General features: G+C 51.2%; 1 pseudogene; it reads left to right on the forward strand.

The window, feature by feature from the left end:
• Nucleotides 1-24213, forward strand: part of LOC137668056 (DNA-binding protein RFX7-like) — a 112266-nt pseudogene that overhangs the window by 31480 nt on the left and 56573 nt on the right.

The following is a 24213-nucleotide window of genomic DNA, read 5'->3' on the forward strand; positions in this document are numbered from 1 at the left end:
AACCCCAGGAGCGTGGAGGAGGAGCGGGACCGCTGGCGGCGCGAGGCCGAGGGGCTGGAGACCGAGAACCGGCGGCTGAGGGCGGAGGCGGTGCAGGAGGAGCAGGCGCTGGAGGAGGCTGAGAGGCATGTGTGGGAGCTGACTGCCCGCCTGCAGAACATAGAGGTATGTTATGGGGGGGGGGCATTTTGGGGGGACTCCCCCCTTCCCCCTGCAAAGAAAAGGGGGGGTTGGGCACCAATTTGGCCGCTTTTGCACCCAAAAAGTGAGGGGGGGTCTCAGGAGCCCACGGTGGGGGCTGGTTTCTGCCCCGTCCCCCATTACTGCCCCCCACAGGCACAGCTGGCGCAGGCCCTGGAGTGGGAGGCCACGGCCCAGGAGCGGACGCTGGCGCAGTGGGAGCAGCAGCTGCAAGCGCTGGGGATTGAACCGCTCCACCTGCTCAACGAGGAGCTCCAGGTGTGTGCAACGCCCCCCCCGGGGTGTCCCCAACAACCCCCATGTCCCCTGGGTCCCCCCTCCATGTCCCCACCCCCCCCCCTTGCCGCCCCCTCCCCAGGGCACCATCCAGGTGTTCTGCCACATGCAGCCGGTGCTGCCGCAGGAGCGGGGCCGGCATCGGTGTCCGGGCCCCCTCCACATCCCCCCCGGCGACGAGAGGAGCCTCGTGCTGTGCCTGCCTGGGCGTGGGGGGGACCCCACTTAATATAGGGGGTTTTGGGGCGAATCCCCTTGATTTAGGGGATTTGGAGGGGCAAAGTTGAGTTTTTAGGCCCCCCCCAACCCTCCTGCCCGTCCCCCGTGGGCCGCGAGCGCCGTGGTGACGTCTGCTCTGATTTCAGCTTCAACCGCCTGTTCCCCCCGGACGCCTCCCAGCAGGATGTGCTCAAGTAGATCGCGCTGCTCCTGCAGGTGGGGGGCCCCCAAATGCCCCCTGAACCCCCAAATCCCCCTTTGAACCCCCTTCTGCACGTACAGAAGCAAAAATGTTATAAAAAGGGGCTTGTTTGCTAATAAACGGCTTCTGCTGGATTCACATGGGATCGTGTGTTGAGTCCTTTTCTCCGCAACCCTTCATCTCCTCCCAGCATCCCTCCTCTACTGGTCCCCGTATGCCCCCTGAACTGTTCCTGTTACCGGCAAATAGTACCCAAGGAAACCCTCTAACCCCAATGACAGTTGAGAAGCCGACACTGGTTTATTGCAGCGCTGGGTGCACGGTGGATCTCTCCTCCTCGCATGCACACCCAGGGACAAAAGCTTGCTCCTTATATACATAATTCCAAGAAAAGCCCATCCCTTCCAAAAAAAACCGTATGCATAATACGGTCTGTGCTGCATTAGGTAATGTCTTTACACAGGCGTACTAAATTGGGGAAGGGGTCTGGGGTGGGCTCTGGGGGTCACAATCCCCCTTTAATCGTGCTTGTGCACAAGCGTGGTCGAGGCCTTCTTGTTTTGGACTTCTCTCTCCTCTGACACAAGAGTTTATGAATCAAGTTAATTTAGACATCACAAAGTTCTCTACACTTTTGTCTTTTGACCCTTTTATAATTAGCAGAGACCTTTGTTTTTCTAAGACTAAGTGTAAACAGCAAGAATCATTGTCTACTAGAACCTTGTTATCAATCCCATAAACAAACACTATCTACAAAACATGCAGTTTGCTTCAGAACCTATTATTTTTCTCTATTATTCTAGCTAACAGGAAAATTATTGACGGGAAAGTTTGTTCTGTGTAAAGGTAACACAGTGTCCTGGTTTGGCCTAAACCAGGCCGATTTTCCTTTCAGTGATTTTTACTTTCAGCTAAGTCTCCTCTAACTAACTGCACTTTCTGAAACTAACTACATGTTTTGCAGACAGTGTCTGCTTCCAGGTCTGATAACGCTTCAAGTTTGTAGTTATCGCTGAGGCACCGGTAGGGATGTTGTGCAGTAAGGCTCTTGCTGTACTTTTTCTTAGAGAAACCAAGGTCACTGCTGAATTCCTCACTGCTTACAAGTGAAAAGCCGAAGTGGGGTCGCAGCTGCAGGGGGAAGCAGACAGGGCAGGTGACCCAAAATTGACCAACGAGGGTATTCCACCCCATACACGTCATTCTCGGTATAAAGCGGGGGTATCACGAGGGTCTCGCTCTTCTTGCTCTTTCTGCTATGGCCGGTGTCCAAGGAGGACTCCGTCTGTTTTCCTGCTGCCCCCGATCCCGATCTGTGCATCCCTGAATCCAGCTCTCGACCGTCGCTAGGCCCAGCCTGGGCCTTCCCGGAGCCTGCCCTGCAGTGCCGGTGGGGACGTTGCCGACATCGGGGGAGCTCGATCTTGGTTTTGTATATATATTTGTATATATTTGATTATTCCAATATTATTATTATACTCTTTTTCATTATTATAGGTTTATTAAAACTGTTTTAACTTTCCAACCCGTAAGTCTCTCTCCCTTTTCCCTTTCCCTTTCCCTTCGTGTCGGGGGGGAGGGTTAACAGAGAGCGTCTGCTGCAGGTTTAATAGCCAGCCCAGCTTTAAACCATGACAGATTTATTGGCGCCCAACGTGGGGCTCGAGAGAAGCTCCAACAGGTTCCTCTGATAAGTCGAATCCCGGCTCTGGCGGATTCTGGGAGGAGACCCAGAGAGCTCAGCTGAGAGAGTATCAGATTTCTTCCTTTGAGATTTACGAGGGGTTGGAAATTAAAACAGATAGCGAAGATGATAATGTCATTTTTGAATGCTGTTTTATCTCATCTCTTTATAAAGCCTTTTACAGAGTTAAGTGTAATGATACCTTACTTGCCGTATGCGCTGTTTGTTACTGTTTATGTGCAGTTTATCACTGCTGGGCACTGGTCAATGTGCATTGTTTTGTTATGGCGTTTCATACTGATTTATGTCGTGATAAACTGGGCTGTTACTATTCTGACCGCGGTAGCAGCGATTTTATCTGCACACTCCAGGCGTCCTTTAGCTGATTCTGTTAATGATTACACTTCCAGTTTTACTTCGGGAAATAGTACCTTCTCCTTTTCTGCCAAGCTGATTCCTCTAGATTTTGTGAAATTAGGATGGTGCTGTCTAGGTGGCATGTTTTTATTTTCGGTTGTCCTGAATGTGTTTCTGATGTGGGATAAGATTAAGTATCGGTGCAGGGACAGTTGTAGGTGTTATGCAGCCACCTCAGATCCTACAGCGTGTGCTGCCGCTACAGCCACTAAATCCACTGAAACCTCGGCAGCCTGCACCACAGCTGCTACACCCCCCAAGATGGCCACTGCAGCTACTCAGACTCTAACGAGTCTCAGCACTCCCACGACAGCCACTGCATCTACTCAGACCCCAGCATCTAACGAATCTGTACCAATTGCTCCTGTAACCAGGAAGAAATACCAAAAGAAATCAGCTCATGAAGAGGAGGATGATGACTCAGAGCCTTCTAAGGCAGAGCCATCACGTGACCCAGGTGAGGACCCTTCTCAGTCAGAGTCAGGGCCTGACACAGATGGGGGTTCCCTTGATCGTCATTTTAAAGCAGACCCATCACAGAAGAAAGGTCGTTCTAAAGCAGAACTATCACAGGAGGAGGACTCGGATGTAGAGATAACCTACCACTCTTTATCCCTGAAGGACCTGGGAAATATAAGGAAAGACTTCAGCCGTTATGATAGTGAGCCAATTATTACCTGGCTGCTCCGATGCTGGGATAATGGGGCAGATAGCATGCAATTAGACGGTAGAGAAGCCAGACAGTTGGGATCCCTGTCCAGAGATGGTGATATTGATAAGGCGCTCGCAAGAAAGTCAAACACTATCAGTCTCTGGAGGCGACTCTTGTCAGCTGTAAAGAGCAGGTATCCCTATAAAGATGATGTTATGAGCCACCTAAGCAAATGGACCACTATAGAAAAAGGTATTAACTACCTTAGACAACTAGCTGTGCAAGAGGTCATTTATAGACACCCACGGGACATTGTAGATCCTGTAGATCCTGATAAAGTGGAATGCAACCGATCCATGTTCCGGAAGGTTGTGAAGAATGCTCCACCGACATATACCCACACATTGTCAATATTAGTCTGGGGAGAAGATGATATGGCACGTTCTACTGTGGGTAAAATGGCTAACTGTATGCGACAGTATGAAGATAGTATTTCTTCCCCACTGCAGACCCACATCTCAGCTGTGGAAAAACTGACTAAGGAAAACAAGGACTCATTTAAACAACTGTCAGACAAACTGTCCATGATTGAGAATAAACTTGACTCTCTACCTACACAGGCGCGTGTTGCAGCTGTTAGGAGAAAATGCTCTCATACAGGACCAGCTCAAAGGAAACGGAACACATCACGAGGTATCCTGTGGTTTGCCCTGCGTGGTTATGGGGAAGACATGAACAGATGGCATGGACAACCTACCAGTACCCTACAGGCACGAGTACGTGAGTTGCAAGCTAAAAGAAATACCAAAGAGAATTTTTCTAGGAGGATGTCTGCTCCAGTTACCAGTGAGCAGGACCCCAGTCAGGGTAGATGGGCCTCAAATTCCTTTTTCCCAAGTGTGAATAGAGGAAATGAAGGTCCAGTCCCTGTGAGCAGCACGAATCCATTTCTTAATTAGGGGGGCCCTGCCTCCAGCCAGGTGGAGGAAAGGGACAACCGAGTTTATTGGACTGTGTGGATTCGATGGCCTGGCACATCAAAACCACAAAGGTATCGAGCCCTGGTAGACACTGGTGCACAGTGCACCCTAATGCCATCGGATCATAAAGGGGCAGAAGCTATCAGTATTTCAGGAGTAACAGGAGGATCTCAAGTGTTGTCTGTATTGGAGGCCGAAGTGAGCCTAACTAAAAATGAATGGAAAAAGCACCCCATTGTGACTGGCCCAGATGCTCCGTGCATCCTTGGCATAGACTACCTCAAGAGAGGGTATTTTAAGGACCCAAAAGTGTATAGATGGGCCTTTGGTATAGCAGCTGTAGAGACTGAGGACATTAAACAGCTGTCTACCTTGCCTGGCCTCTCAGAGGATCCTTCTGTTGTGGGGTTGCTGAAGGTCAAAGAACAACAGGTGCCAATTGCTACTACCACGGTGCACCGACGACAATATCGCACCAATCGAGACTCCCTGATCCCCATTCATAAACTGATTAGACAATTAGAAAATCAAGGAGTGATTAGTAAGACTCGCTCACCCTTTAATAGTCCTATATGGCCAGTGCGAAAGTCTGATGGAGAATGGAGATTAACTGTGGACTATCGTGGCCTAAATGAAGTTACGCCACCGCTGAGTGCTGCTGTGCCAGACATGCTAGAACTTCAATACGAACTGGAGTCAAAGGCAGCCAAGTGGTATGCCACTATAGACATAGCTAATGCATTTTTCTCTATTCCTTTGGCACCAAAGTGCAGGCCACAGTTTGCTTTTACCTGGAGAGGTATCCAGTACACCTGGAATCGACTGCCCCAGGGGTGGAAACACAGTCCTACTATTTGCCATGGACTGATCCAGACTGCACTAGAAAAGGGTGGAGCTCCAGAACATTTGCAATACATTGATGACATCATTGTGTGGGGTGATACAGCAGCAGAAGTTTTTGACAAAAGGGAGAAAATAATCCAAATTCTTCTGAAAGCTGGTTTTGCCATAAAAAGAGGCAAGGTCAAGGGACCTGCCCGGGAGATCCACTTTTTAGGGATTAAATGGCAAGATGGGCGTCGCCAGATCCCGATAGAGGTGATCAAGAAAATAACAGCTATGTCCCCACCAACTAACGAAAAGGAAACACAAGCCTTCTTAGGCGTTGTGGGTTTCTGGAGAATGCATATTCCAGATTACAGCCAGATTGTACGCCCTCTTTATCAGGTGACCAGAAAGAAGAATGATTTTCAGTGGGGCCCTGAACAACAACAGGCTTTTGAACAGATTAAACAAGAGATTATGCATGCAGTAGCCCTTGGACCAGTCCGCATGGGATAAGATGTTAAAAATGTGCTCTACACCTCAGCTGGGGACAATGGTCCTACCTGGAGCCTCTGGCAGAAAGTACCAGGGGAGACTCGAGGTCGACCCCTAGGATTTTGGAGTCGAGGATACAAGGGCTCCGAGGCCAATTACACCCCAACTGAAAAAGAGATACTGGCAGGATATGAAGGAGTTAGAGCTGCTTCAGAGGTAATTGGTACTGAAGCACAACTTCTCCTGGCACCTTGATTACCAGTACTAGGCTGGATGTTCAAGGGTAAGGTTCCTACTACTCATCATGCAACTGATGCTACATGGAGTAAATGGATTGCATTAATTACACAGAGGACTCGAATAGGAAACCCTAATCGCCCAGGAATCTTAGAAGTGATCACGGACTGGCCAGAAGGCAAAGACTTCGGAATGCCACCAGAAAAGGAGGTGACACGTGCTGAAGAAGCCCCACCATATAATGAACTACCAGAGGATGAGAAGCAGTATGCCCTGTTCACCGATGGATCCTGCCGTCTTGTAGGAAAGCATCGGAAGTGGAAAGCTGCTGTATGGAGTCCCATACGACGAGTCACAGAAGCCACAGAAGGACAAGGTGAATCAAGTCAATTTGCAGAGGTAAAAGCCATCCAGCTGGCTTTAGACATTGCTGAACGAGAAAAGTGGCCAAGGCTGTATCTTTATACTGACTCATGGATGGTGGCAAATGCCTTGTGGGGGTGGTTAAAGCAGTGGAAGCGAAGCAACTGGCAGCGTAAAGGTAAACCTATTTGGGCTGCTGAACTGTGGCAAGATATTGCTACTCGGCTAGAGAAACTAGTCATGAAGGTACGTCATGTAGATGCTCACGTACCTAAAAGTCGGGCAACTGAGGAACATCGAAACAACCAACAAGCAGATCAGGCTGCTAAAGTGTTCCAAATAGATTTGGACTGGGAACATAAAGGTGAACTATTTTTAGCTCGGTGGGCTCATGACACTTCAGGTCATCAAGGAAGAGATGCAACATACAGATGGGCTCGTGACCAAGGGGTGGACTTAACTATGGACTCTATTGCACAGGTTATCCATGATTGTGAAACATGCGCCGCAATGAAGCAAGCCAAATGGTTAAAACCTTTGTGGTATGGGGGACGGTGGTTGAAATATAAATATGGGGAGGCCTGGCAGATTGACTACATCACACTCCCTCAAACCCGCCAGGGTAAACGTTATGTGCTTACCATGGTGGAGGCGACCACCGGATGGCTGGAAACATACCCTGTGCCCCATGCCACTGCCCGGAACACTATTCTGGGCCTTGAAAAGCAAATCTTGTGGCGACACGGCACGCCAGAGAGAATTGAGTCGGACAATGGTACTCATTTCAAAAACAGTCTCATAGATAACTGGGCCAAAGAGCATGGTATCGAATGGGTATATCACATCCCCTATCATGCACCAGCCTCTGGGAAAGTTGAACGGTATAATGGGCTGTTAAAAACTACCCTAAAAGCAATGGGGGGTGGAACCTTTAAAAACTGGGATAAGCATTTGGCACAAGCTACCTGGCTAGTTAACACCAGAGGATCTATCAACTGAGCTGGCCCTGCTCAGTCAGACCTTTTACATACAGTAGAAGGGGATAAAGTCCCTGTGGTGCATGAAAGGAATCTGTTGGGAAAAACTGTCTGGGTTCTTCCTGCTACGGGCAAAGGTAAACCCATTCATGGGATTGCTTTTGCTCAAGGACCTGGATGTACTTGGTGGGTGATGCTGCAGGATGGTGGAGTCCGATGTGTCCCTGAAGGTGATCTGATCTTGGGTGAGAATACTTAATTCTGAACGGCATGATGTTAATTGCTGCATAATACTAACAGTGTTCATAAGTGTCTTTCAGGTTGAAGCAGTGGTGATGGGAATGGAGCTAGCTGCAAGTGGCGTCCAGTAACCTCCTCGAGACTGACATCTTTAACCTGCAACCCGTGGGCACGAACTGTGACAAAGCTCATACCATCTCTCCTACCCTGGGAGACTCCTAGCCAGATGGAAACCCACAATCCTGAACTAAATGAACTTTTTTTTCTGTATAGAAATGAATCATAAACTAATGTTATCTGTATATATTTTAAAATGAAAAGGTAGTGGTGATCTGAGTATGACGTGAATGGTATGGAATAAGGGGTGGAATGTCCTGGTTTGGCCTAAACCAGGCCGATTTTCCTTTCAGTGATTTTTACTTTCAGCTAAGTCTCCTCTAACTAACTGCACTTTCTGAAACTAACTACATGTTTTGCAGACAGTGTCTGCTTCCAGGACTGATAACGCTCGAAGTTTGTAGTTATCGCTGAGGCACCGGTAGGGATGTTGTGCAGTAAGGCTCTTGCTGTACTTTTTCTTAGAGAAACCAAGGTCACTGCTGAATTCCTCACTGCTTACAAGTGAAAAGCCGAAGGGGGGTCGCAGCTGCAGGGGGAAGCAGACAGGGCAGGTGACCCAAAATTGACCAACGAGGGTATTCCATCCCATACACGTCATTCTCGGTATAAAGCGGGGGTATCACGAGGGTCTCGCTCTTCTTGCTCTTTCTGCTATGGCCGGTGTCCAAGGAGGACTCCGACTGTTTTCCTGCTGCCCCCGATCCCGATCTGTGCATCCCTGAATCCAGCTCTCGACCGTCGCTAGGCCCAGCCTGGGCCTTCCCGGAGCCTGCCCTGCAGTGCCGGTGGGGACGTTACCGACATCGGGGGAGCTCGATCTTGGTTTTGTATATATATTTGTATATATTTGATTATTCCAATATTATTATTATACTCTTTTTCATTATTATAGGTTTATTAAAACTGTTTTAACTTTCCATCCCGTAAGTCTCTCTCCCTTTTCCCTTTCCCTTTCCCTTCGGGTGGGGGGGGAGGGTTAACAGAGAGCGTCTGCTGCAGGTTTAATAGCCAGCCCAGCTTTAAACCGTGACACACAGAGCAGGCCTTTTAGAGCCTCCTCTGAGGCCTGCTCCGAGGCCTGCTCCGAGGCCTGCTCTTGCTAACCCGTTGCTAAACCTGAGGCCTACTCGTGCTAAACCATTGCTGAACTGAACCGTCTGGTATCAATTCCCCCCTTTGGAAGCAGTTAGATTTATTATCTCACTACTTCCATATACTTTTCTCAATGATTCTCTTAACACAACCCACGCAGATCCCTAGAATAACTATAATCACAACTACATAAACTATTCCCTCTAACAACGCGGCTAACCATCCTTTTAGAGACAATCCACCTAATTCTTGCAGGATTTTGTGGAGCCAACTATTTTCTGCTGCATCCCTGATTGCCCTGCTGTCTTCTGCTGCTCTCTTCATTTTATCCAATTGCTCTTGCAGGTTATCAGTGATGTTTGGGATGTGGATGCAGCAGGGCTCTTTGTCTAACTTAAGGTATCCACACGCTCCTTGTTCTTTGACTAATAGCAAGTCTAAGGCCAGTCTATTTTGCAGAGTCATTTTAGTATTGGCTTGGATCTGTTTGTTAACAATTTGGAATCCCTTTTGAGGGGCTCTTGATAAAGATTCTACTTGCCACGTTAGATTTTCTATTAGCATCCGACTTTCTAAAGCCGTCAGTCCTGGTAGAAGGAACCTTTGAAATCCCCATTCAAGTTGTGACCCCAGGGGACAGGCTGAGTGGCTGAAGGAGGAACTGGGCTGTTACACCAGTAAGATTGTTCATTCTACCAAACCCTTGTATCAGAGTTAGAATTAAGTTCTCATCTATGTCTGCATTGGCCTCTCCACCTGTATCAATTTCTGCATTTCCGAACATGACTGCAAGGGAGAGAACCCAGAACATTGTGATCCGCGGGTTAGTCTTAAACGTAAAGGTCCCTCTTGTTTTACAGTCCGTTCTGGTGATGCGGCTGGTTTGATCCTGCTGTGATGTACCCATGGAGTGACTCCCTCGAGCTTGACAGCTGTGTAGGTGGTGAGCAACATGTGGAAAGGTCCTTTCCACTTCTCTTTTAGCGGTTCATCTGCCCATGTCCTCAGGTACACCCAGTCTCCAGGTTGGTATTGATGCACAGGCACATCCAGGGATAGTGGTGCGCTCACAGTGATGTACCTGTGGAGAGAGGACAAAACCTTTCCTAGAGAGACAACATATTCTTTCGGATGTTTCCCTATGATCTCAGGATCAACTCCTGTTTCTGTCACCTGATAGGGTTTACCATAAATGATTTCAAAAGGACTAACCTTTCCTTTAGTTTTAGGATTCGTAGCAAAGCTGAGGGTAAAGCACCCGACCATTTTATCTGAGCCTCTTGGCAAATTTTTCCTCATCTGTTTATTTAAGCTTTGTTTCTTTTTTTTTTTTTTACTTTTGCACTTGATTGAGGTCTCCGTGTGGTATGGAGGCCCCATTTTACCCCTAACACATCAGCTAAATTTTGAACAGCCTCTGCTATAAAGTGTGGGCCCCTGTCTGAAGATAGTCCTAGAGGTGTCCCAAATCTCAGTATTATTTGCTTAGGTAATATTTTTGTTACTTCTCTTGCCTTGTTGGTGCGACAAGGGAAAGCTTCATGGCAGCCTGTGAAAGTGTCTGTCGTTACTAAAAGATACTGATACCCATTTTGCCGCAGTAATTCGGAAAAGTCTATTTGCCAAGAGTCTTCTGGATTGTTTCTTCTCTGTGTTGCCCCTGATAAAGGTCTCTGCTCGGAGGCGTGTTGGCCATCCCTTACTGACACTGTCTTGTTGCTTTGAAAAGTATCCCACAGGCCTTTTCCATGATCCCAGTCTCTGGGCCAACACTCCCAGAGCAATACGCGGTCTTGCATGTACAAATCAAATGGTTTTTCTAAGTTCGGGAGGCCCAGAGCTGGAGCACTCATTAAAGTCTGGTTTAGTTTTGCAAATGCACCTCTGGGTGCAAACAAGGAGGTTTTTTTGCAGAAAGAGCCCCGGGGGTGCTGATCGCCAGCGGCTGAACGTGAGCCAGCAGCGTGCCCAGGTGGCCAAGGTGGCCAATGGCATCCTGGCCTCTCTCAGGACTAGTGTGGCCAGGGAAGGGATCGTCCCTCTGTGCTCGGCACTGGTGAGGCCGCACCCCAAATCCTGTGTCCAGTTGTGGGCCCCGCACTTCAAGGAAGGTGTTGAGGTGTTGGAGCGAATGCAGAGGAGGGCCACCAAGGTGGGGAAGGGTCTGGAGGGTCTGACCTGCGAGGAACGGCTGAGGGAGCTGGGGGGGTTCAGCCTGGAGAAGAGGAGGCTCAGAGGTGACCTTAGTGCAGTCTACAACTACCTGAAGGGAGGGTGTAGTGAAGTGGGAGTCGGCCTCTTCTCCCAGGCAACCAGCGACAGGACAAGTGGACACAGCCTCAAGCTTCGCCAGGGGAGGTTCAGGTTGGCCATCAGGAAGCATTTCTTCTCAGCAAGGGTCATTAGCCATTGGAAGGGGCTGCCCAGGGAGGCAGTGGAGTCACCATCTCTGGAGGGGTTTAAGACAAGACTGGACATGGCACTTAGTGCCCTGGTCTAGTTGACAGGGTGGTGTCAGGGCAACGGTTGGACGCGATGATCCCTGAGGTCTCTTCTAACCTGGTTGATTCTGTGATTCTGTGAAAACAAAAACTGAACCTGGGTTTGCACTACCACCTGCTGGAGAAAGGCAGAGCTGCTGGATGGTGAGAAAAGAAAGCACAGTGTGTTTGCTCATCTTTCATTAAGTTCTGAAAACTCATAATTAATTTCTGAGAACTCATACCACGCTCTCATGGTCATTTTAAAGTGGCACATGTCACCGTAGCACCTGAGTTCTCATCGCAGGCAGAACCTGAGCCTTATGTTCCCCAGCACCCACTTTTGCACAAGCCTTTATCATAGCATTCAAATCTGGTTCTCCTGGTAACGCTTTAGGGATCTTTTGACAATCAGCATTAGCATCATCCCTAACGAGCTGCGTTATCAAAGTCTCTGGCAAATCTGCGTCAAAAACTTGTTTCTCAACCACCTCTTGTAACCTCTCGACAAAGGGTAAAAATGGCTCTTTGGGTCCCTGTCTCACGGTGGTAGACACACTTCTCAGTGAGGAAGTGTGGTCTGGATGATGGGGTAGTGAGGTGGATTGTGAAGTGGCTGAAGGAAAGAAGGCAGAGAGTGGTGGGCAATGGGACAGAGTCCAGTTGGAGGCCTGTGTCTAGCGGAGTCCCTCAAGGGTCGGTACTGGGACCAGCACTGTTCAATATATTCATGAATGACTTGGATGAGGGAATAGAGTGCACTGTCAGCAAGTTGGCTGATGACACCAAACTGGGAGGAGTGGCTGACACAGCGGAAGGCTGCGCAGCCATTCAGAGAGACCTGGGCAGGCTGGAGAGTTGGGCGGGGAGAAACTTAATGAACTATAAGAAGGGCAAGTGTAGAGTCCTGCATCTGGGCAAGAACAACCCCATGTACCAGTACAAGTTGGGGACAGAGCTGTTGGAGAGCAGCGTAGGGGAAAGGGACCTGGGGGTCCTAGTGGACAGCAGGATGGCCATGAGCCAGCAGTGTGCCCTTGTGGCCAAGAAGGCCAATGGCATCCTGGGGTGGATTAGAAGGGGTGTGGTTAGCAGGTCAAGAGAGGTTCTCCTCCCCCTCTGCTCTGCCCTGCTGAGGCCGCATCTGGAATATTGTGTCCAGTTCTGGGCCCCTCAGTTGAAGGAGGACAGGGAACTGCTAGAGAGAGTCCAGCGCAGAGCCACGAAGATGATGAAGGGGGTGGAACATCTCCCTTCTGAGGAGAGGCTGAGGGAGCTGGGTCTCTTGAGCTTGGAGAAGAGGAGACTGAGGGGTGACCTCATTGATGTTTATAAATATGTAAAGGGCAAGTGTCATGAGGATGGAGCCAGGCTCTTCTCAGTGACATCCCTGACAGGACAAGGGGCAACGGGTGCAAGCTGGAACACGGGAGGTTCCGCATAAATAGGAGGAAAAACTTCTTTCCGGTGAGGGTGCCCGAACCGTGGCACAGGCTGCCCAGAGAGGGGGTGGAGTCTCCTTCTCTGGAGACATTCAAAACCCGCCTGGACGCGTCCCTGTGTGACATGGTCTGGGTGACCACGCTCCGGCAGGGGTTGGACTGGATGATCCTTCGAGGTCCCTTCCAATCCCTGACATTGTGTGATTCGGTGATTCTGTAACTGGGATCATAGTGGGAGTGACTGGGACCACACTCGGGGCAACTGGGATATACTGGGAGTAACTGGGATGACACTTGGTGTAAGTGGGAACATACTGTGAGTGACTGGGACGACATATGGGGCAAATGGGATATACTGGGAGTGACTGGGACACCACTTGTGGCAAGTGGGAACATACTGGGAGTGACTGGGACCATGCTGGTGGTAAGTGGTGTATACTGGGAGTGACTGGGACCACGCTGGGTGCAACTGGGATATACTGGGTGTGACTGGGTCCATGCTTGGGCCTACTGGGATCATACTGGGAGGGACTGAGACTACGCTGGGTCAACTGGGATCATACTGGGAGTTACTGGGACCACATATGGGGAAACTGGGATCATACTGGGAGTGACTGGGACCACACTTGCGGCAATGGGATGATACTGGAAGTGACTGGGACCACACTTGCGGCAACTGGGATCATAATGGGAGTGATTGGGACCACATTTGTGGAAACTGGGATCATACTGGGAGTGACTGGGATGACACTTGGGGTAAGTGGGAACATACTGAGATTGACTGGGACCATATTTGGGGCAACTGGGATCATACTGGGAGTGACTGGAACCGCATTGGGGCAACTGGGATCATAGTGGGAGAGCCCGGAACCACACTCGAGGCAACTGGGATATACTGGGAGTGACTGGGACCACGCTGGGTGCAACTGGGATATAGTGGGAGTGACTGGGAGTGACTTGGACCACACTTGTGGCAAGTGGAAACATAATGGGAGTGACTGGGACCATGTTGGGTGCAACTGTGCTGATATTGGGAGTTACTGGGACCACACTTGGGGCAACCGGGATATACTGGGAGTGACTGGGACCACACATGATGCAAATGGGATCATACTGGGAGTGAATGGGACCACACTTGGGGCAACTGGGATATACTGGGAGTGACTGGCACCATGCTGGGTGCAACTGGGATATACTAGGAGTGACTGGGACCACACATGGGGCAAATGTGATCATACTGGCAGTGACTGGAACCACACTTGAGGTAACTGGGATATACTGGGAGGGACTGGGACCACACTTGTGGCAAGTGGCAACATACTGGGAGTGACTGGGACCATGCTGGGTGCAACTGGGATATTCTGGGTGTGACTGGGACCACGCTGGGTGCAACTGGGATATTCTGGGTGTGACTGGGACCATGCTTGGGCCTACTGGGATCATACTGTGAGTGACTGGGACAATGCTTGGGGTAACTGGTGTCATATTTGGAGTGACTGGGATGACACTTGGGGTAAATGGGAACATACTGGGAGTGACTGGGACCACATTTGGGGTAACTGGGAACATAATGGGAGTGACTGGAACCATGCTGGGGGCAACTGGGATCATACTGGGAGGGAGTGGGACCTTGCTGGGTGTAACAGGAATCATACTGAGAGTGACTGGGGCCAAGCTGGGGGCAACTGCGATATACTGGGAGTGACTGGGACCGTGCTACGGTCAACTGGGATCATACTGGGAGTTACTGGGACGACACTTGGCGCAACTGGAATCATAGTTGCAGTGACTGGGACCACACTTGGAGTAACTGGGATCATACTGAGAGTGACTGGGATGACATTTGGAGTAAGTGGGAACATACTGGGAGTGACTGGGATCATACTGGGTGTAACTGGGGTCATAGTGGGAGTGACTGGGACCACACATTGGGTAAATGGGATCATACTGGGAGTGACTGGGACCACACTTGGGTTAACTGGGATATACTGGGAGTGACTGGGATGACATTTGGGGTAAGTGGGATAATACTGGGAGTGACTGGGACCACACTTGGGGCAACTGGGAACATACTGGGAGTGACTGGGACCATGCTGGGGGCAACTGGGAGTGACTGGAACCACATTGGGGAAACTGGGGTCATACTGGGAGTGACTGGGACCACACTTAAGGCAACTGGGATCATATTGGGAGTGACTGGGACCACGCTGATTGCATCTAGGTTCATACTGGGAGTTACTGGAACCAAATATGGGGAAACTGGGATCATACTGGGAGTAACTGGGACCACAATTGGGGCAACTGGGATCATAGTTGGAGTGACTGGGACCACACTTGGGGCAACTGGGAACATACTGGGAGTGACTGGAACCACACTTTGGGCAACTGCGATCATACTGGGAGTGACTGGGACCACACTTGGGGCAACTGGGATCATACTGAAAGTGACTGGGACCACACTTAGGGCAATGGGGTCATAGTGGGAGTGACTGGGACCACACTTGGGGCAACTGGAATCATACTGGGAGTGACTGGGACCACACTTGGGGTAACGGGGATCATACTGTGAGTGAGTGGAACCACACTGGAGGTAACTGGGATATACTGGGAGTGAGTGGGATGACACTTGTAGCAATTGGGAACATACTGGGAGAGACTGGGACCATACTGGGTGCTACTGGGATATACTGGGAGTGACTGGGACCATGGTTGGGCCTACTGGGATCATACTGGGAGTGACTGGGACCATGTTGGGGGCAACTGGGATCATAGTGGGAGTGACTGGAACCACATTGGGGAACTGGGATCATACTGGGAGTGACTTGAACCACACTCGGGGCAACTGGGATATACTGAGAGTGACTGGGACCACGCTGGGTGTAACAGGGATATACTGGGTGTGACTGGGAGCGACTGGGACAACAATTGTGGCAAGCGGGAACATACTGGGAGTGACTGGGAACATGCTGGGTGCAACTGGGTTCATACTGGGAGTGACTGGGACCACACTTGGGGCAACTGGGATATACTGGAAGCGACTGCGACCACACTTGGGGCAACTGGGATCCTACTGGGAGTGACTGGGACCACACTTGGGGCAACTGGGATCATACTGGGAGAGACTGGGACCACACTTGTGGCAAGTGGTAACATACTGGGAGTGACTGGGACCATGCTGGGTGCAACTGGGATATTCTGGGTGTGACTGGGACCACGCTGGGTGCAACTGGGATATTCTGGGTGTGACTGGGACCATGCTTGGGCCTACTGGGATCATACTGTGAGTGACTGGGACAATGCTTGGGGTAACTGGTGTCATATTTGGAGTGACTGGGATGACACTTGGGGTAAATGGGAACATACTGGGAGTGACTGGGACCACATTTGGGGTAACTGGGAACATAATGGGAGTGACTGGAACCATGCTGGGGGCAACTGGGATCATACTGGGAGGGAGTGGGACCTTGCTGGGTGTAACAGGAATCATACTGAGAGTGACTGGGGCCAAGCTGGGGGCAACTGCGATATACTGGGAGTGACTGGGACCGTGCTACGGTCAACTGGGATCATACTGGGAGTTACTGGGACCACACTTGGCGCAACTGGAATCATAGTTGCAGTGACTGGGACCACACTTGGAGTAACTGGGATCATACTGAGAGTGACTGGGATGACATTTGGAGTAAGTGGGAACATACTGGGAGTGACTGGGATCATACTGGGTGTAACTGGGGTCATAGTGGGAGTGACTGGGACCACACATTGGGTAAATGGGATCATACTGGGAGTGACTGGGACCACACTTGGGGTAACTGGGATATACTGGGAGTGACTGGGATGACATTTGGGGTAAGTGGGATAATACTGGGAGTGACTGGGACCACACTTGGGGCAACTGGGAACATACTGGGAGTGACTGGGACCATGCTGGGGGCAACTGGGAGTGACTGGAACCACATTGGGGAAACTGGGGTCATACTGGGAGTGACTGGGACCACACTTAAGGCAACTGGGATCATATTGGGAGTGACTGGGACCACGCTGATTGCATCTAGGTTCATACTGGGAGTTACTGGAACCAAACATGGGGAAACTGGGATCATACTGGCAGTAACTGGGACCACAATTGGGGCAACTGGGATCATAGTGGGAGTGACTGGGACCACACTTGGGGCAACTGGGAACATACTGGGAGTGACTGGAACCACACTTTGGGCAACTGCGATCATACTGGGAGTGACTGGGACCACACTTGGGGTAACTGGGATCATACTGGGAGTGACTGGGACCACAATTGGGGTAACTGGGATCATACTGGGAGTGAATGGGACCACACTTGGGGCAACTGGGATCATACTGAAAGTGACTGGGACCACACTTAGGGCAATGGGGTCATAGTGGGAGTGACTGGGACCACACTTGGGGCAACTGGAATCATACTGGGAGTGACTGGGACCACACTTGGGGTAACGGGGATCATACTGTGAGTGAGTGGAACCACACTGGAGGTAACTGGGATATACTGGGAGTGAGTGGGATGACACTTGTAGCAATTGGGAACATACTGGGAGAGACTGGGACCATACTGGGTGCTACTGGGATATACTGGGAGTGACTGGGACCATGGTTGGGCCTACTGGGATCATACTGGGAGTGACTGGGACCATGTTGGGGGCAACTGGGATCATAGTGGGAGTGACTGGAACCACATTGGGGAACTGGGATCATACTGGGAGTGACTTGAACCACACTCGGGGCAACTGGGATATTCTGAGAGTGACTGGGACCACGCTGGGTGTAACAGGGATATACTGGGTGTGACTGGGAGCGACTGGGACAACAATTGTGGCAAGCGGGAACATACTGGGAGTGACTGGGAACATGCTGGGTGCAACTGGGTTCATACTGGGAGTGACTGGGACCACACTTGGGGCAACTTGGATATACTGGAAGCGACTGCGACCACACTTGGGGCAACTGGGATCCTACTGGGAGTGACTGGGACCACACTTGGGGCAACTGGGATCATACTGGGAGAGACTGGGACCACACTTGTGGCAAGTGGTAACATACTGGGAGTGACTGGGACCATGCTGGGTGCAACTGGGATATTCTGGGTGTGACTGGGACCACGCTGGGTGCAACTGGGATATTCTGGGTGTGACTGGGACCATGCTTGGGCCTACTGGGATCATACTGTGAGTGACTGGGACAATGCTTGGGGTAACTGGTGTCATATTTGGAGTGACTGGGATGACACTTGGGGTAAATGGGAACATACTGGGAGTGACTGGGACCACATTTGGGGTAACTGGGAACATAATGGGAGTGACTGGAACCATGCTGGGGGCAACTGGGATCATACTGGGAGGGAGTGGGACCTTGCTGGGTGTAACAGGAATCATACTGAGAGTGACTGGGGCCAAGCTGGGGGCAACTGCGATATACTGGGAGTGACTGGGACCGTGCTACGGTCAACTGGGATCATACTGGGAGTTACTGGGACGACACTTGGCGCAACTGGAATCATAGTTGCAGTGACTGGGACCACACTTGGAGTAACTGGGATCATACTGAGAGTGACTGGGATGACATTTGGAGTAAGTGGGAACATACTGGGAGTGACTGGGATCATACTGGGTGTAACTGGGGTCATAGTGGGAGTGACTGGGACCACACATTGGGTAAATGGGATCATACTGGGAGTGACTGGGACCACACTTGGGTTAACTGGGATATACTGGGAGTGACTGGGATGACATTTGGGGTAAGTGGGATAATACTGGGAGTGACTGGGACCACACTTGGGGCAACTGGGAACATACTGGGAGTGACTGGGACCATGCTGGGGGCAACTGGGAGTGACTGGAACCACATTGGGGAAACTGGGGTCATACTGGGAGTGACTGGGACCACACTTAAGGCAACTGGGATCATATTGGGAGTGACTGGGACCACGCTGATTGCATCTAGGTTCATACTGGGAGTTACTGGAACCAAACATGGGGAAACTGGGATCATACTGGGAGTAACTGGGACCACAATTGGGGCAACTGGGATCATAGCTGGAGTGACTGGGACCACACTTGGGGCAACTGGGAACATACTGGGAGTGACTGGAACCACACTTTGGGCAACTGCGATCATACTGGGAGTGACTGGGACCACACTTGGGGTAACTGGGATCATACTGGGAGTGACTGGGACCACAATTGGGGTAACTGGGATCATACTGGGAGTGAATGGGACCACACTTGGGGCAACTGGGATCATACTGAAAGTGACTGGGACCACACTTAGGGCAATGGGGTCATAGTGGGAGTGACTGGGACCACACTTGGGGCAACTGGAATCATACTGGGAGTGACTGGGACCACACTTGGGGTAACGGGGATCATACTGTGAGTGAGTGGAACCACACTGGAGGTAACTGGGATATACTGGGAGTGAGTGGGATGACACTTGTAGCAATTGGGAACATACTGGGAGAGACTGGGACCATACTGGGTGCTACTGGGATATACTGGGAGTGACTGGGACCATGGTTGGGCCTACTGGGATCATACTGGGAGTGACTGGGACCATGCTGGGGGCAACTGGGATCATACTGGGAGTGAATGGAACCATGGTTGGGCCTACTGGGATCATACTGGGAGTGACTGGGACCATGTTGGGGGCAACTGGGATCATAGTGGGAGTGACTGGAACCACATTGGGGAACTGGGATCATACTGGGAGTGACTTGAACCACACTCGGGGCAACTGGGATATACTGAGAGTGACTGGGACCACGCTGGGTGTAACAGGGATATACTGGGTGTGACTGGGAGCGACTGGGACAACAATTGTGGCAAGCGGGAACATACTGGGAGTGACTGGGAACATGCTGGGTGCAACTGGGTTCATACTGGGAGTGACTGGGACCACACTTGGGGCAACTGGGATATACTGGAAGCGACTGCGACCACACTTGGGGCAACTGGGATCCTACTGGGAGTGACTGGGACCACACTTGGGGCAACTGGGATCATACTGGGAGGGACTGGGACCACACTTGTGGCAAGTGGCAACATACTGGGAGTGACTGGGACCATGCTGGGTGCAACTGGGATATTCTGGGTGTGACTGGGACCACGCTGGGTGCAACTGGGATATTCTGGGTGTGACTGGGACCATGCTTGGGCCTACTGGGATCATACTGTGAGTGACTGGGACAATGCTTGGGGTAACTGGTGTCATATTTGGAGTGACTGGGATGACACTTGGGGTAAATGGGAACATACTGGGAGTGACTGGGACCACATTTGGGGTAACTGGGAACATAATGGGAGTGACTGGAACCATGCTGGGGGCAACTGGGATCATACTGGGAGGGAGTGGGACCTTGCTGGGTGTAACAGGAATCATACTGAGAGTGACTGGGGCCAAGCTGGGGGCAACTGCGATATACTGGGAGTGACTGGGACCGTGCTACGGTCAACTGGGATCATACTGGGAGTTACTGGGACGACACTTGGCGCAACTGGAATCATAGTTGCAGTGACTGGGACCACACTTGGAGTAACTGGGATCATACTGAGAGTGACTGGGATGACATTTGGAGTAAGTGGGAACATACTGGGAGTGACTGGGATCATACTGGGTGTAACTGGGGTCATAGTGGGAGTGACTGGGACCACACATTGGGTAAATGGGATCATACTGGGAGTGACTGGGACCACACTTGGGTTAACTGGGATATACTGGGAGTGACTGGGATGACATTTGGGGTAAGTGGGATAATACTGGGAGTGACTGGGACCACACTTGGGGCAACTGGGAACATACTGGGAGTGACTGGGACCATGCTGGGGGCAACTGGGAGTGACTGGAACCACATTGGGGAAACTGGGGTCATACTGGGAGTGACTGGGACCACACTTAAGGCAACTGGGATCATATTGGGAGTGACTGGGACCACGCTGATTGCATCTAGGTTCATACTGGGAGTTACTGGAACCAAACATGGGGAAACTGGGATCATACTGGGAGTAACTGGGACCACAATTGGGGCAACTGGGATCATAGTTGGAGTGACTGGGACCACACTTGGGGCAACTGGGAACATACTGGGAGTGACTGGAACCACACTTTGGGCAACTGCGATCATACTGGGAGTGACTGGGACCACACTTGGGGTAACTGGGATCATACTGGGAGTGACTGGGACCACAATTGGGGTAACTGGGATCATACTGGGAGTGAATGGGACCACACTTGGGGCAACTGGGATCATACTGAAAGTGACTGGGACCACACTTAGGGCAATGGGGTCATAGTGGGAGTGACTGGGACCACACTTGGGGCAACTGGAATCATACTGGGAGTGACTGGGACCACACTTGGGGTAACGGGGATCATACTGTGAGTGAGTGGAACCACACTGGAGGTAACTGGGATATACTGGGAGTGAGTGGGATGACACTTGTAGCAATTGGGAACATACTGGGAGAGACTGGGACCATACTGAGTGCTACTGGGATATACTGGGAGTGACTGGGACCATGGTTGGGCCTACTGGGATCATACTGGGAGTGACTGGGACCATGCTGGGGGCAACTGGGATCATACTGGGAGTGAATGGAACCATGGTTGGGCCTACTGGGATCATACTGGGAGTGACTGGGACCATGTTGGGGGCAACTGGGATCATAGTGGGAGTGACTGGAACCACATTGGGGAACTGGGATCATACTGGGAGTGACTTGAACCACACTCGGGGCAACTGGGATATACTGAGAGTGACTGGGACCACGCTGGGTGTAACAGGGATATACTGGGTGTGACTGGGAGCGACTGGGACAACAATTGTGGCAAGCGGGAACATACTGGGAGTGACTGGGAACATGCTGGGTGCAACTGGGTTCATACTGGGAGTGACTGGGACCACACTTGGGGCAACTGGGATATACTGGAAGCGACTGCGACCACACTTGGGGCAACTGGGATCCTACTGGGAGTGACTGGGACCACACTTGGGGCAACTGGGATCATACTGGGAGGGACTGGGACCACACTTGTGGCAAGTGGTAACATACTGGGAGTGACTGGGACCATGCTGGGTGCAACTGGGATATTCTGGGTGTGACTGGGACCACGCTGGGTGCAACTGGGATATTCTGGGTGTGACTGGGACCATGCTTGGGCCTACTGGGATCATACTGTGAGTGACTGGGACAATGCTTGGGGTAACTGGTGTCATATTTGGAGTGACTGGGATGACACTTGGGGTAAATGGGAACATACTGGGAGTGACTGGGACCACATTTGGGGTAACTGGGAACATAATGGGAGTGACTGGAACCATGCTGGGGGCAACTGGGATCATACTGGGAGGGAGTGGGACCTTGCTGGGTGTAACAGGAATCATACTGAGAGTGACTGGGGCCAAGCTGGGGGCAACTGCGATATACTGGGAGTGACTGGGACCGTGCTACGGTCAACTGGGATCATACTGGGAGTTACTGGGACGACACTTGGCGCAACTGGAATCATAGTTGCAGTGACTGGGACCACACTTGGAGTAACTGGGATCATACTGAGAGTGACTGGGATGACATTTGGAGTAAGTGGGAACATACTGGGAGTGACTGGGATCATACTGGGTGTAACTGGGGTCATAGTGGGAGTGACTGGGACCACACATTGGGTAAATGGGATCATACTGGGAGTGACTGGGACCACACTTGGGTTAACTGGGATATACTGGGAGTGACTGGGATGACATTTGGGGTAAGTGGGATAATACTGGGAGTGACTGGGACCACACTTGGGGCAACTGGGAACATACTGGGAGTGACTGGGACCATGCTGGGGGCAACTGGGAGTGACTGGAACCACATTGGGGAAACTGGGGTCATACTGGGAGTGACTGGGACCACACTTAAGGCAACTGGGATCATATTGGGAGTGACTGGGACCACGCTGATTGCATCTAGGTTCATACTGGGAGTTACTGGAACCAAACATGGGGAAACTGGGATCATACTGGGAGTAACTGGGACCACAATTGGGGCAACTGGGATCATAGCTGGAGTGACTGGGACCACACTTGGGGCAACTGGGAACATACTGGGAGTGACTGGAACCACACTTTGGGCAACTGCGATCATACTGGGAGTGACTGGGACCACACTTGGGGTAACTGGGATCATACTGGGAGTGACTGGGACCACAATTGGGGTAACTGGGATCATACTGGGAGTGAATGGGACCACACTTGGGGCAACTGGGATCATACTGAAAGTGACTGGGACCACACTTAGGGCAATGGGGTCATAGTGGGAGTGACTGGGACCACACTTGGGGCAACTGGAATCATACTGGGAGTGACTGGGACCACACTTGGGGTAACGGGGATCATACTGTGAGTGAGTGGAACCACACTGGAGGTAACTGGGATATACTGGGAGTGAGTGGGATGACACTTGTAGCAATTGGGAACATACTGGGAGAGACTGGGACCATACTGGGTGCTACTGGGATATACTGGGAGTGACTGGGACCATGGTTGGGCCTACTGGGATCATACTGGGAGTGACTGGGACCATGTTGGGGGCAACTGGGATCATAGTGGGAGTGACTGGAACCACATTGGGGAACTGGGATCATACTGGGAGTGACTTGAACCACACTCGGGGCAACTGGGATATTCTGAGAGTGACTGGGACCACGCTGGGTGTAACAGGGATATACTGGGTGTGACTGGGAGCGACTGGGACAACAATTGTGGCAAGCGGGAACATACTGGGAGTGACTGGGAACATGCTGGGTGCAACTGGGTTCATACTGGGAGTGACTGGGACCACACTTGGGGCAACTGGGATATACTGGAAGCGACTGCGACCACACTTGGGGCAACTGGGATCCTACTGGGAGTGACTGGGACCACACTTGTGGCAAGTGGTAACATACTGGGAGTGACTGGGACCATGCTGGGTGCAACTGGGATATTCTGGGTGTGACTGGGACCACGCTGGGTGCAACTGGGATATTCTGGGTGTGACTGGGACCATGCTTGGGCCTACTGGGATCATACTGTGAGTGACTGGGACAATGCTTGGGGTAACTGGTGTCATATTTGGAGTGACTGGGATGACACTTGGGGTAAATGGGAACATACTGGGAGTGACTGGGACCACATTTGGGGTAACTGGGAACATAATGGGAGTGACTGGAACCATGCTGGGGGCAAATGGGATCATACTGGGAGTGAATGGAACCATGGCTGGGCCTACTGGGATCATTCTGGGAGTGACTGGGCCATGTTGGG

Source organism: Nyctibius grandis, chromosome 10, assembly GCF_013368605.1.
Source record: "Nyctibius grandis isolate bNycGra1 chromosome 10, bNycGra1.pri, whole genome shotgun sequence".
NCBI lineage: Eukaryota > Metazoa > Chordata > Aves > Nyctibiiformes > Nyctibiidae > Nyctibius > Nyctibius grandis.